The sequence below is a fragment of the Ambystoma mexicanum genome, chromosome 2q (genome assembly GCF_040938575.1).
Source record: "Ambystoma mexicanum isolate Mex_15411 chromosome 2q, UKY_AmexF1_1, whole genome shotgun sequence".
Classification (NCBI taxonomy): domain Eukaryota; kingdom Metazoa; phylum Chordata; class Amphibia; order Caudata; family Ambystomatidae; genus Ambystoma; species Ambystoma mexicanum.
Window position 1 is genome coordinate 93,481,105 of NC_090924.1, and position 14,009 is coordinate 93,495,113.

Consider the following 14,009-nt stretch of genomic DNA (forward strand, 5'->3'; position numbering starts at 1 on the left):
AATGCATGCACTAAATAACACTTGTTCAAGGTCTTTCAGTAGGTTATGTCTCTATAAAAGTCACACATACTAACAATTACCATTGGATTATACAGGCCTTAGGGTCTTGACCACTATAATACACCGGTTGAAGTGTGGGTCTGTGCTCACAAGAATCTCCGGTATGTGGCATTTATTATTGATAAGCAATGATATACTATCAAAGGCAGTTCGCACCTGTAGATGAGCGCTGGCATGTGGGGCTGTCTTGGGCGCGAACGGCCAAGGTTCCAAACAACATGTACACTTCAAAACGTATCCCACGCCAAGGGGCCATCGGTCACATGGCCTCCTCAGACCCCGTGTCTCCAGCCAGGCCTCCCCTTGAAGCAGGCCGCCCCCCTGCAATCCACATAAGTGTGTCTCCATTCAGCAGTCTTCCTGTGCCTTATCTGCACGCCCCAGGCCCCTGGATCCCACCCACCCTCTATTAAAGGCGGTTCGCGCCAGTGGATGCGCTCTGTCAGGGGCGCGAAAGGCCAAGGTGCCAAACTACATGTACTCTTCAAAAGGTATCCCACGCCAAGGGGCCATCGGTCACATGGCCTCCTCAGACCCCGTGTCTCCAGCCAGGCCTCCCCTTGAAGCAGGCCGCCCCCCTGCAATCCACATAAGTGTTTCTCCATTCAGCAGTGTTCCTGTGCCTTATCTGCACGCCCCAGGCCCGTCCATCCCACCCCCTCTATCAAAGGCGGTTTGCACCCGGGGAGGAGCGCTGGCATGGGGGGCTGTCACGGGCGCAAACGGCCAAGGTACCAAACAGCATGTACACTTCAAAAGGCATCCGTGTGTCTCCAGCCAGGCCTCCCCTTCAAGCAGGCCGCCCCCCTATGACCACGACATACATACATCATTCATTCACAAACACACCCCTGTTTCTAATACTTTATAAACCACTTGATATGTCTCATGAGAACATCTTTGTGCTTTGCAAGTCAACTCCTGAACATGCTACCTGGCAACCACTGAGATCTACGCTAATCTGCTCGTCGTCGTGCTATCCGTGAACGTCTGTGACCGCTTACAGCAAACCCATCAGTGTGCTACCTGTGGCCACCCACCTATTCTCCTGCAACATACTGCTCTGCTTGCTGAATCCAACTGTTTGTTGGTCAAGGTAAGGCCATGAATCCTAGTCATATTTCGCAGATTTTTACATTTCTATCTATTTACGAGTAGAGTACATAATAGTGCTATGTTCATTGGCCTCATTGCTATTGACTTGAGTTTCCATTGCTATGCTATCAATAGATCTATTTATTTTCATCTTTGTCTATTGTCATCGAATTGCATCCTTCGGGGGTCCAGTCTATAATGTAAGCATGTTTCCTTCTCGTGCAAGACAGAACATCCAAGGGACGAGTCACATGTTCAGATTTTAGTCACATCATTTATACATTTCTGCAACTTATGCAAATACTAAGCCGCACATAATGAACAGGTATAGTTCCGGCGACCAAAACAAACCTTGCATTGATCATTGTATGATTCATTTACTTTTGTATCAAATCTTTATTCATGAAGATTGTATAATAATGTCGATATTTACTTTTCAGATTTATCAACAATGCCTGCCTGTTCGATTAGCGGTTGCCCTACGAAGACCCATGCGAAATCTGAAGGCACTACAATGCATGTATTCCCGAAAACTGTTGATCAAATAAGAGAATGGTTCAGACATTGCGGATGTCCACTGGATGAGCTGGAAAGTAGAGTCCAACAAGTCTTACAGGACAAGAATGGTGATCGATACCGCATCTGCAGCCGGCTCTTTTCCTTGGACATGTACACAACATCTTGGGTAACAAAGAAGAATAAACGGCGAACGACACGGAAATTGCACGAAAACGCTATTCCCACTCTATTCGTCCACATTCCGCCACCAGTGAGTCAAGTGTCCGGATTTAGCTTTAGGCCTTGCGGTAGTGTGTAGGTAGCCGAATGGATTAATTGATATTGTAGGTGTTCTATCCCTTGTAATAATTTCGATATTGATATGAGTGTATAGCTTTTTGAATAATGACATTTATCAATATATTCTTTTTCGATTTCATAACCCACAAATGAAATATATATGGGAACAGGGAACTGTGCTGTATTGAGCATTTTTCAAGTATTCTGTCGCCTTACATGGCTATTTTTAATATTGGCATTTCATTATCAATCATTAATTTACCTTTACAACTTCTTGACTATCACTTGAATCTGAAGCAAGAACATTCTACATCCTTGACGTGGTCGCAGTTATCAACCACTTCTAGCGCGTATCAGGTAATCTTACTAGGCTAATCCGCTACAGACTTGTTTTATGCATGTCAAGTAATAGTTTTATTCTATCGTTTTAGTATTTTACCGAATGTTTGGTTAGTGCTTTCCAATTGATATACATCTTAGTTATCGTCCACTGGTGTTTGTTTTCAGTTATAATTAGTGTTATCCATACTAATGCAAGTACTGTCTTTCAGGGAGATGCTGAAGCGTCCGCCACATCTACAACATTTCTAGATGTTCTTCACCAGCAGGAGGTATGGATACTGACAGCTTCATCGTTTGATTATTCTACACAATGTTTCATTTGTGGTTAGCGGTTGATATGTACCTGTGCTGTCGACCCCAGGTGTGTGTTATGTTTTCACTATTGTAATCCTCACTAATGCAAGTACTATGTTTCAGGCAGTTGATGGAGCGTCAACCCCTGCACTTGATGCGGAGCCTGACATTCAAGTAATTCCAGGGGAAGTGGAAGCAGGACCATGCGTATACGAATCGGCGCAACAGCTTTCGGAAGTGCGCACTACATTTGCAACATCCATAGATATTCTTCAGCAGCACGAGGTATGGATACTGACAGCTCCACCATGCGTGATCATATAACGTGATTCCATTTGCTATACTTTCTTCCCTATTAACGCAAGTGCTGTGTTTCAGGGAGACGACGGAGCTTCCACTACAATCACAACATCCCATTTAGATGATGCAGATGTAAATAAATCGGAGAAATAACTCAATGAAATGTGATCATATTTAGATTTTCCTTGATTCTTTTAGACAATGCATCATTTGTGGTTATCTCTTTATATGTACCTGTGCGTTCGACCCAAAGTGTGTGTTATGTTTCCAATATTGAAAACCATACTAATGCAAGTACTGTGTTTCAGGGAGACGACGGAGCTTCCACTACAATCACAACATCACATTTTGATGATGCAGATGTAAAGGAATCGGAGAAATAAGTCGATGAAATCTGCATATTTATATTTTCCTTGATTGTTTTAGACAATGCATCATTTGTGGTTATCTCTTTATATGTACCTGTGCCGTCGACCCCAAGTGTGTGTTATGTTTCCAATATTGAAAACCATACTAATGCAAGTACTGTGTTTCAGGGAGATGCTGATGCCTCCTCTCCAATACCAATTCATGGCAGTCCATGCAGAGCCAGAGGTATGGATACTGACAGCTCCATTGAAATAGATCATCACTGGTCGAATACTTGTCGTTTGATTGTTGCACACAATGCTTAAATCATGTTTGGCTATTGAGATGTACCTGTGTGTTCGTCTTCACGTGTGTTTTATGCTAACAATATTTTGATACATAGTAATGAAAGTACTATGTTTCAGGGAGACGATGGAGCCTCATTCCGTGCTGTCTATGCGGATACAGAAAATATAGTTGTTGCAGCACAAGAGGAAGGGAGGACATGCAGAAACGAATCGGAGCTACAGCGTGCAGATGTTGAAGGTCGAGTCAAAAAAGTTGCAAAGAAAAAAAAACAAAAAAAGGTTAGTTACAAACAGTTAATAACTTTAAAAAAAAATGTGTGCTGGGGACTATTGTATGTTTTTTTCCAGTCAATTGGACTACACTTTATCTTGTGTTTAAACTGAACATCCCTTTTCCAATCTCTCCTCTAGTTACCCGTGGGTGTCAGAACTATACATACACAGACAGTGAAGCGAATGAGAGATGTTGCTTGCCAGACCATGTACACTATGGAGGAACTATTAATTGAGGCGAGGCGTGTTCAGGCTCGAGATGCTCATGTCCAATGGCCAGAACATGAATTAACTGTGTTTGGAGAATACAGCAAAGTTGCATTGGACCATTGCTACAGTGCGACCACACCACCACATGAAGATGATATTGAATGTATTGAAGATAGCTCTGAAGTAGTTGCAGATCAATTCACACAATCTACACCCGCCAAAAAATTGCCACCCAAAAACATGTCGACATTGTTGTGTTCTCCCATCAATGTTGAAGTAGCAGATGTCGAAATGACAGAGAATGAACCAGCCGCAGCATCCATAGACGCATCAGAACTTGATAGCAGCGATATTACTTTCCAATGTGTTGAAATCTCTGCAACGTCACAGGCCGAAACAACGTTGACGCAGGATGACAGTCTAATGAAAGAGAGCAAATACATTGTATTCGATAGTTGTTTGATGGAAATTATAAGTATGCTGAAATGTGGGCATTCAGTTAGAGGGAAAGTATGTAGGAAGCCATTGATTAATGTGACTCGTCAAATAAAAGGCAGTAACGTCAAAATAAATGCTGCATGTCGATTAAATCATAGGTTCTCATGGTCTGCACAAACGATGCTGGGGAAAATGCCAGCAGGCAATCTACTGTGTGCAGCTGCATCACTTTTTAGTGGCTCCAGTTTTAGAAAGTTAGAGGCTTTCTTTCAGTTTGTGGGACTCCATTTCATTTCTAAATCGCTGTACTACATATACCAACGTGATTATCTGTTTCCGGCCATTAGTGATGCTTGGAAAATTGAACAATTGTCTCTTGCAAGTTCGAAGGGAAACGTTTCAGGCTAGCCGGCGATGGACAGTGCGACAGCCCTGGATTTTCTGCCAAGTACTGCACCTACCACTTTCAGGACATGGATAGTAAGAAAATTGTGAGTTCGGTGGTTGTGCAGGTAACACAATGTACATCCTCAGTGGCCATGGAGAAACTAGGATTTATAAAATCAGTGGAATATCTACAATCAAGGGGAATGCACATCGACCTCGTAGCCACGGACAGACACGTTTCAATTGCCAAGACAATGAGAGAGCAGTTCCCGCTTATTAATCATCAATTTGACGTATGGCATCTTGCTAAATCAATCAGTAAGAAAATCTCGGCTGCAGGAAAAAAAAAAGGTTTTGAAAGTATTTTGCAGTGGTCCCAGTCTATCACCAACCATCTTTGGTGGAGCTCAAAAACTTGTGAAGGTTCAGTGGAAATACTACTTGAAAAATGGCGGTCACTGATGCACCACTGTACCAACGTTCACCGCTGGTCAGAAAATCTACATTTCCACCAATGTGAACATGGCCCTTTGTCCCCAGAGGAGGCAAGGAAGAAGAAGTGGTTGATTCCATCTTCACCGACACACAAAGCCATTGAGAAGATTGTTTTCGACAAAACTCTATCAAGAGATTTGAGAGGACTGACAGAATTCTGTCACACAGGAGATTTGGAGGTGTTCCACAATATGTGCCTAAAGTACAGGCCAAAGCGCTTGCATTTTAGCTTTCGGGGCATGAAACATCGCACTCCACTGGCGGTATTGGCCCATAACAGCAATGCCGGACGTGAACAATCTAGGACTAGGGGTAAAGTAAGGATGCCTCGCTACACTAAGGTGTTTTCAAAACGAAGTAAGCAATGGGTGATCAAACCAGTCTATGATAAAATGCAGTTCGACTTTGTGGAAGGCCTTATTGTTGCTGTGTTAGAGAAGCACAGATATGGAATTTTGGATGTTTCTGTGCAGAGCAGTGATCCATTGCCACCGAACATTGCAACTGTGCCATGTCCACCAGAAGCACAGCTGGTTGTGAAGTACAAATCCCGGTTTAAATAATTGCAATACGATTGTCTTTTTGTAAATAAATGTTATTGTACAGTGTACCTCTAACCCTAACCCCTATCTTCACCATCATGGGTGGCGAACAAGCTGGGTGTCATCTTTGAATTCTCTCTATTCACCTCATATATGTGTATGTATATATTTTTCTCATGTCTCATCTCATGTAAATGTAAATGCTGCGCACTGTTGCGCACTGTTAACGGCGGGGAGGCTTGCGTATTGCAAATAATAAAACAAACAAACAAACAATAAATCTCACTTTTAACTCAACTCCTGTGGTACTTTATACTTTCCCTGACCTTCCGGCAAAAATTAAATGTCTCCATTTGGGCTGCAAAGCTCGCAGACAACGGGGACAAAATTGGGGGCCTTAGAACGCGCCAAGCGGGCCGTGGCATTTGGGAGAGAAGCCAGTTCGCATTTGCACATTGTGGCGCACTACATAGAGGGATTCTAAACTACAAGTTCTCACAGATGCCTTTACTACGGGATGTTGCAAATAAAGAATGCGAAGGACAGTGGCTTTGATTTTCAGTTCGCGCCCAGAAGAGGCCCACAAGTTGCACTGGAAGTATAAGGGTCTATTGTTTTTTGACCTTGAGACAGGGACCATGCCTGAAGAACTTCATTTGAAGGGGGTGCGCAATAATGTAAGAGACGATAAGGCAGAAAATTCAGAAACTAGACCGAGTTTCATTTTAGTTCAGTATACGAAAAATCGTTGTCAAGAGCACGGTCCGATTTACAGACTGCATTACGCAGAGACACAATGGAAATTTCAAATATAATGTGAGTAAATCTTTAGACGCTTTTATGCCGGAATGAAGAATTAATGTATGGATGCATGAATAAATGAATGAATGAAGAGCTAGGAAAAGCAAGAAAAACGTGTTCGTAGTGGGCACATGGTCATGCAGGCACTGGTCTCACCAATCTCGGTCCTTGGCCCAGCCCCTTTTCCCTGCACTGCCTACCTGCACTACGGGACTGTCTCTGTATCCTTCAGCCCCTTCTCCCGGCATTTACCTTGCACTTGCCACCAGCTTGCCCTATTATTTATCTTGTATTCTACCAACCATGTACAGCACTTTTACCCCCCTCTCCCCTTCCCCATGCGCGATCTGAAAGACATCTGGCCTAGTAGGATCGTTGTCTGTCTGCCCTTGTTCCCCCCTGCCTCATCGTGCCTTGAAACACTTGTGTATAGGCGCGTTACAAATGCCATATTATATATCATATCATTCCACAAGCATGTAGACTAACTGTCCTTTCTCATTGTGTGTTGGCCTCGATTTATTTCGTTACTTTTCGCATTGATTTTAGAGCCGAACATACTCCATTGAACTATCCTTGCAAGCAAATAGTTTCTGATTGGCCGTAATAAATAAAATGAGTAATATTAATGAAGATCGGCTGGCGAGACTAATTATAATTTTTTTGTTTTCATAAGAGGTATTTGCTCCCCTTCTGCTACTGTCATCGGTTTGAGACACCGGCAGACAGATTCTTCAATAGACACCTGCAGCTTTGTGTGAACAACTGGCGCACGTTAACCATATTATGGGACGATCACCAAGGGCCCACATGCCCTTACGCTGTACTAGTGGCTAGAAGCAACATATAAACCCTTACGGTGGACTAGTGCCTAGTTGATGGAACAGCCTTGCGGTTCACTGTGCTTCCAAAGTGCTTCTTTTAACGAAAAGCAACACCCTGTGTACCATAAAGGAACAGCGCGTGACTCACGATAACATTTTAAGGATTTGAGGATACAGATAAAAGAAAATAAATGGCTTTCGGAGTTCATATGGCAATTGCTGAATATTCTCTAAACATTTAATGTCAAATAAATGTACTTTACCAAATGTACCATGTTGCTGTTTGATTTTAAAGTACAGTTTCATATTCCGAATTGTGGTGCGCTGTGTTGTGAGATGGTCTGTGTTGGTTTCCGGGTTCTGTGTGGAGTCGTGTAGAAGACGACTGGGCGCGTTTGCCTACGCAGCACAGAAACGTCATGGAGAGAGGCGGGGAATATGAATGTTTTGATAATGTCAGGCTAAGGGGCGGGGGATTTGATTTAGTGCCGCAGAAGCAGGTCAGCCAGGGCGATGCAGCAAGTGATAGGATTATCACAAAATGGCAGCTCCCTGGTGCCTGTTTTCGCTTGCGTTTAATGGACGAAAACTCAGGTAAGGTCCATAGGAAGGTTTTCTAAAATCGAGCCACTTAGGCTTAAAAAAACATGGCCGACCCGTAGGGACAATAAAAATGTTTACTGGACCATGCCTTTAAGAAACATTTTTTGCAACACATACTTATGTTGGTTGTTATCAGCAGTGTATGCTAGGGATGCAAATCATCATTCAATTGCCTACGGCATGAGGGTCCACCATGAACCCAGCTGAACCAAACAACCCCTATTATTCACTGCACCTACCCTGCATCCTAGTTCAGTGTCCACTATACCATAATAATGTAAACAATGGGCAGTGCTCATGGCTTGCAACCATGGCCAGTCTCCAAATCTAAGGGGCATAGGCTTCGGTCATGCTGCATCCCCAAAAAGCAAATCAGAGTACACATTTGCATTTGCCGAGGGCCAGGCCCACTACGCAGACGCGGTTTGGGTCTATTTGACCTAAAACATTTGACCTAATCACATTTGATCGATTTTATTTGACGTTGTTTTGGTCTAAAATGTGGGGGGAGACCCACCGCAACCCCCCCACTTGCCCTCAAACTAATCTCTTCCCTTACCCCACCATATATATATATATATATATATATATATATACAATTAAATGTGACCAAAAATGGTCATATAAATGTGATCAAGTGTTTTATGTCAAATGTTTTTAGTCAATTATGTTAATATCCCCAGACACCAAATGTATATTACTAGTTTTTCTACTTACATTCTTACATTTTAGAAAAATAAAACACAAGACATGTTTCCAAATACATGCCTGCAGGTCCTTGCTAATGCTCGTAACGCATGTTTGTTGTAATCTAGTCCACCACTTCAGGCTGTAACCGCAAACAGAATATGCATTCAAACGTAGTGCTTCGGCCACGCCGCATGCCCCATTAAGCACATTACAGTACACATTTTTCCTTGCTGACGGCCAGGCCCATTGCCCAGACACCAAAGTTATTTCACTGTGTTGTGTACTGTAGGGTATTTTGTGGAGATTTGGGGCCTGACGGTATTTTATTACCGCCGAAAAATAACTTAGCAATAATCACTCCTTGTATTCAGATTTGGCCATGTGCAAGAATAATACAGTGGACATGCATTATTTCAGCACCCAGACATGCATATTTGGTATGCGTGGTTGGTATGCGTGGTTGGTGGTATTTTGGTGAGCATAATTCCCTTGTTTTATTTGTGGCCCCAATGTCCAGAATCCCTTATCTTTGCTTAGATTTTTCGTGTAATCACTAGAGAGACCTCAGACCTACATTTTAGGAATACCACATTTTCAGTGTTAGTGTTAGTGTGCCACCATGGGCGATCTCACTGACTTATTTACGACAGAGAGCTATATGTGGTAATTTTGTGGTAATTTCCACTACCTTATATACGGTAGGGAACTATGTTCAGAGAGTCCCTCTTCCCGTTGGCTCATGTACCTCCAACGAGCTATGCTACAAACCATCACTCTCAACTGTCCATACTGAATATGATCATGCACACATCTGTCTTAAAATGACAATTGCATTGTTTAAAAATCTCCCCTCATCATCAACACTGTAATGGTAAATATAAAATACACCACCCGTCTGCTTTCAAATATTTTTCTGTATTATAAAAGTTGCATTTAAACACGATCTCACTCTTTACAGAAATAAATAAAATAGCACAGTAACAGCATTGTCTGTGATACACTGAAAAAAGAGTGGCGTAGAAACAGAACACAATTTGCAACATTAACATGTGATTAAGGCACCGGAATCTCTTTTCCTACTCTGACTGAATATTCTCGTACACACTCAGCTCCCACACTTATGTAATTACCTTATCTGTTCAGTCGAGTTTTCTTTAGCTGTTCTCTTTCTGAATGTGGCTCCCTTGAAGATTAACCCCAGTGAAAAGGAGCGCCTTTCCTTCTCAAACCGGGGTCATTGCCTGGAACTCTCAGCTTTTTCAGTAGAAATGCTCCAACCAGGAAAAAATAGGTCCTTCTCCCAGCTCTGCCAAATCTTGACTGCCCTTCTCTCTCCTCAAACTCCCCCCAGCAAAACTCTGATCACTCCCTCTAGCATGATACTTGCTATGACGCTGCTCCAATCAGAATCAATCATGCCATCTCCTCCTTCTCTACACAATGGCTCATTTTTATAGTAATACTTTGTAACCAACTGATTTCCTGTTCTTTCGAGCCCTTTTGCTTCCTGAATTTATGTGGACAGGGCAGCAGAGAAAACGAAAAGAAATGGATGTGCGTTTAAAAGTTCACTTTCAGAATAGGCCTAATTCTGCAGTGGAGGCACATTTTTATTAGTGGATTATGTTAACCTCAGTTTCATTAGTCAGGTTAGTTATAAGTAATGTTAGTTATTAATTTTCAAATGTGTCTCTCGCACCATAGGCATTTCAGGTGAAAAAATAGTGTGCATTTTTGAATGTGCATGTGTGCTTTTAACTGTAAAAATAGATTTGCATCTTATATGTTAAAATCGTTTTTGACTGAATAGCCTGTCTTTCCTTGTTAATCTGGTAACACATATAGCAATGCACCATAGGCATTTGGTGCTGCATAAAAAAAAAAATTGCTACCTGTGCAGTAGTGCTGTACTCTGTGCTGTAACACGCCAAATATCCTTACATACCCTCCTTTTGTTTTTAGAACTTGGCTACAATTCAAGCCAATTCCTAAAAACAACTTGTTCTTTCTTTTTTCTTTTAAAATGCATGTGTATTGGGATATCTTTCTCTTCCTGACGTAGCTAGTAAAATCAGCAACATTTTCATTTTTACTGATAGCACAATCAACCATCCACCCATGATTAGCACCAGGATAGCCAAACCCACTATTGAGCGTTCCCCCCAGGTTCCCCAATTAAATCCTTCCACTTCTATTATGCCCAGATTACTAATTGTAATATTGTTTTTTCTCAAATTATTTTTTATAACATGTCTTTCTTTGTGATTCAATAAATATTCCACATCCGGATCTATTGGAAAAGTATCCCTTTGAAAAAAATCGATATTTTCCACTTGGCTTTCCCAAACATCATTTGTTACATGAAACAATGTTAATCCCCCAATTGACACAATTGCATCCTTTGGAACCTGTAAATAAAAAACATTATATTTCACCTGTTTAACCACGTATGTTCCATGGTTTAAATGTACTACCGTCATGTTCTTTAAGCAGGTGCTGACCAACCATTTACCTCTGACCATCTTAGCCTGTGCCATTTCTTCACTCCCCATATTACTAATAATCACTTCACATCCCTCTGATATACTTGGGTCAGATTTCAAACCACAAATAGCATCTGTGGCATCAGGAACAAACGGTTTACCTGGACACATATAATTTTGTTCTTTAAATGTTACACATGTTTCCAAGTTTGGTATTAAATAAACTTCAGGTTCCCATGACTGAAATGCCACCACTTCTGGAGTCTTAATCTTAATGAATTTGTCCTCTTGCCAAAATCCCACGTTGTGTACCCACTTCGTTTGATAAATAAGTTCAGGGGCTACATATGGGATGCATAGCAAAAATCCGATCTCTAGTCTTTCCAAGTCCACATATAACGGCATTGCATTCCCCATTTCGAATGCAATTTTTACCTGTATTATGTCAATTTCCCTCCTGGTCAATCTTTCTATCATTTGACGAATGATATCCTGCGAAACAAAATACAATGGAATATGTCCTTGAATCAATTGTGAAACTGCAGTTTGAACTTCTCTCATATAATTCGTTAATAGTCTATCAACAGGACTCATTATGTTCAATATTTCATTTAAAGTTCTGTCATGCTTAAGTATTATTTTAGTCGCCCGTTGCATTACATCCGCTTGTTCATTTAGATTGATTGCATTTCAGTGTTATTGCAAACTGTTTTGTAAATGCAGGAATAATAGTATTTTTCCTCATTTGTAATTCGATTGCATAAGGAACCAGTTGTGCACAATGATAAGCCCTTCTTTTGTCTTCAAATTCAGGTGCCGGACCACCTAGGCGTGACCATATTTTTTGATTAAGGAAATCTAACACCATACACATTCTGTGCATGATGTCATTTCCCATGTAAAATTCATTTTGTGCTCCACTCACTATCCATACATTATGGTAAATTGTTTTCTGCCCAATGCTAATTTTAAGCATGCATCTGCCTGCAATTCGGTTTTCAAAGTCTGGACTGTCCAAGCCAGAAACATATTGGTTTTTAATCCTAAATCTCGGGATTTCTTCCCTTTCCATTATTTTTTGCAACAATTTCTCATTAATGAAACTCCTTTCATGTTCAAGCGCTAAAGTGGCTTTTATTGTTTTAAAATAGTCATTTATACCAACATGAACCCATGGTTGCTCATCTTGCATGTGTATTTCTGCCAGAGTGGTAATGTGTTTTTCTGAATCTGTTTTAGGAGCAATATTCTGTTTGCACGTTTTCTCTTTTAGATAAAAACGTAATGTGTGCTCATCTATGGCAGTCTGCCAATTTTTCCTTGGGTCCAAGGAGGGTATGTAAGGATATTTGTACAGGTAGTTTTTCATTGTCGCTCTGCATTTTATCTTGACACATTAATATGACAGTGACACTAGGTATGCAGCTATTCTGGAGATATACCTCCACAGCATCATTTGTTTTGGCAACGGTGTGACATTCATTTATATTGCTGTTTTGTGATTTTAGTTTCTTAGACCTCAATGGTTTTTTGGTTAAGGACCACAGCACTCCATTCACCCCATCTATGAGAGGAGACAATCTTTTCAGGCCATCTGTCCCCATCAGAAATGGAATTTCACAAATAGATGTGATCAATACCTCTTGTTTCATTCTGTGCTTTCCTATTTTTATGTCAACCTCAGTTACACCTATGATGGGCACCTCCTCCCATTAAAGTTATGCACTGGGCCTTGATTTTCCTTCACTGTGATCTGACTCTGTGGAGGTCTCCCTTCATTGATACTCTTTACCAGCTCCTTGGACATAATTGTGGCCTGTGCGCCAGTGTCAATCATAACAAAGGTGTGGCATTTTTCTTCTACAGTGATGGGTGCATAATATCTGTCCTCAACTTCCTCTAATACACATAAGAAATGTGAATTCTTACTGATTTCAGGGCTCACCTTTCTCAGGTCTTTTTCACTTTTGGCTAAGCACATTGGTAAATGGAAAGACATTTTTCCCTCCTTTTTACCCATTTCTGCGCGAGAGATTTTATTCATTTCTCCATGATCAGAGGTTTTTTGGAGTGTGGCCACTGTTCGCCCATCCATCTGGGTAACATCAGAGACCACATTACAATCCTCCAACTGAACATGTGTAACAACATCATTCAGCAATTTGTCATTTTTTAATTCTGTGCATTTGTGATCATTTAGTGTGATACCAGCCCTTTCAGCCTCTTCAAAAATATGTGGCTCAAAGAATTCTTCAGGTGATTGACTTGTACCCTCCTTGTGAGTATTTCCTTTTTCTGTCTGTGTTTGGTCATTGTTTTGCTTGCCCAGGGAAGGAGCTATAGCATCCCCACTTACTCCCTGTTCACTGGTATTCCCCATGCACGAGTCATTTTTCTTAAATCTGTTCCTTTGTTCTTTTGGAATTCCTAATGTTTCTTTTTCATTTGTGCAAATCTTTACTGTTTTATTTAGCTCTAAGTTAAACCGTACCTCTTTTTTAGAAGTATTTGCACTTTCTGTCACAATTTCATTTACTGGTACTTTCATTTTTAATCCATTAGGCATCTCAGAGTCGTTATGCAAAATTATATCAGAGCAATCTGTCATTTTGGCACTGCAGTTATCATGAGTACTTAGTCACTTTTCGGAAGCCCCCGGTCATTGCTATGGCCATCAGCCCCCTCTTTGGAAGGTTGTTTTTGCGCTGTATAGAGCTT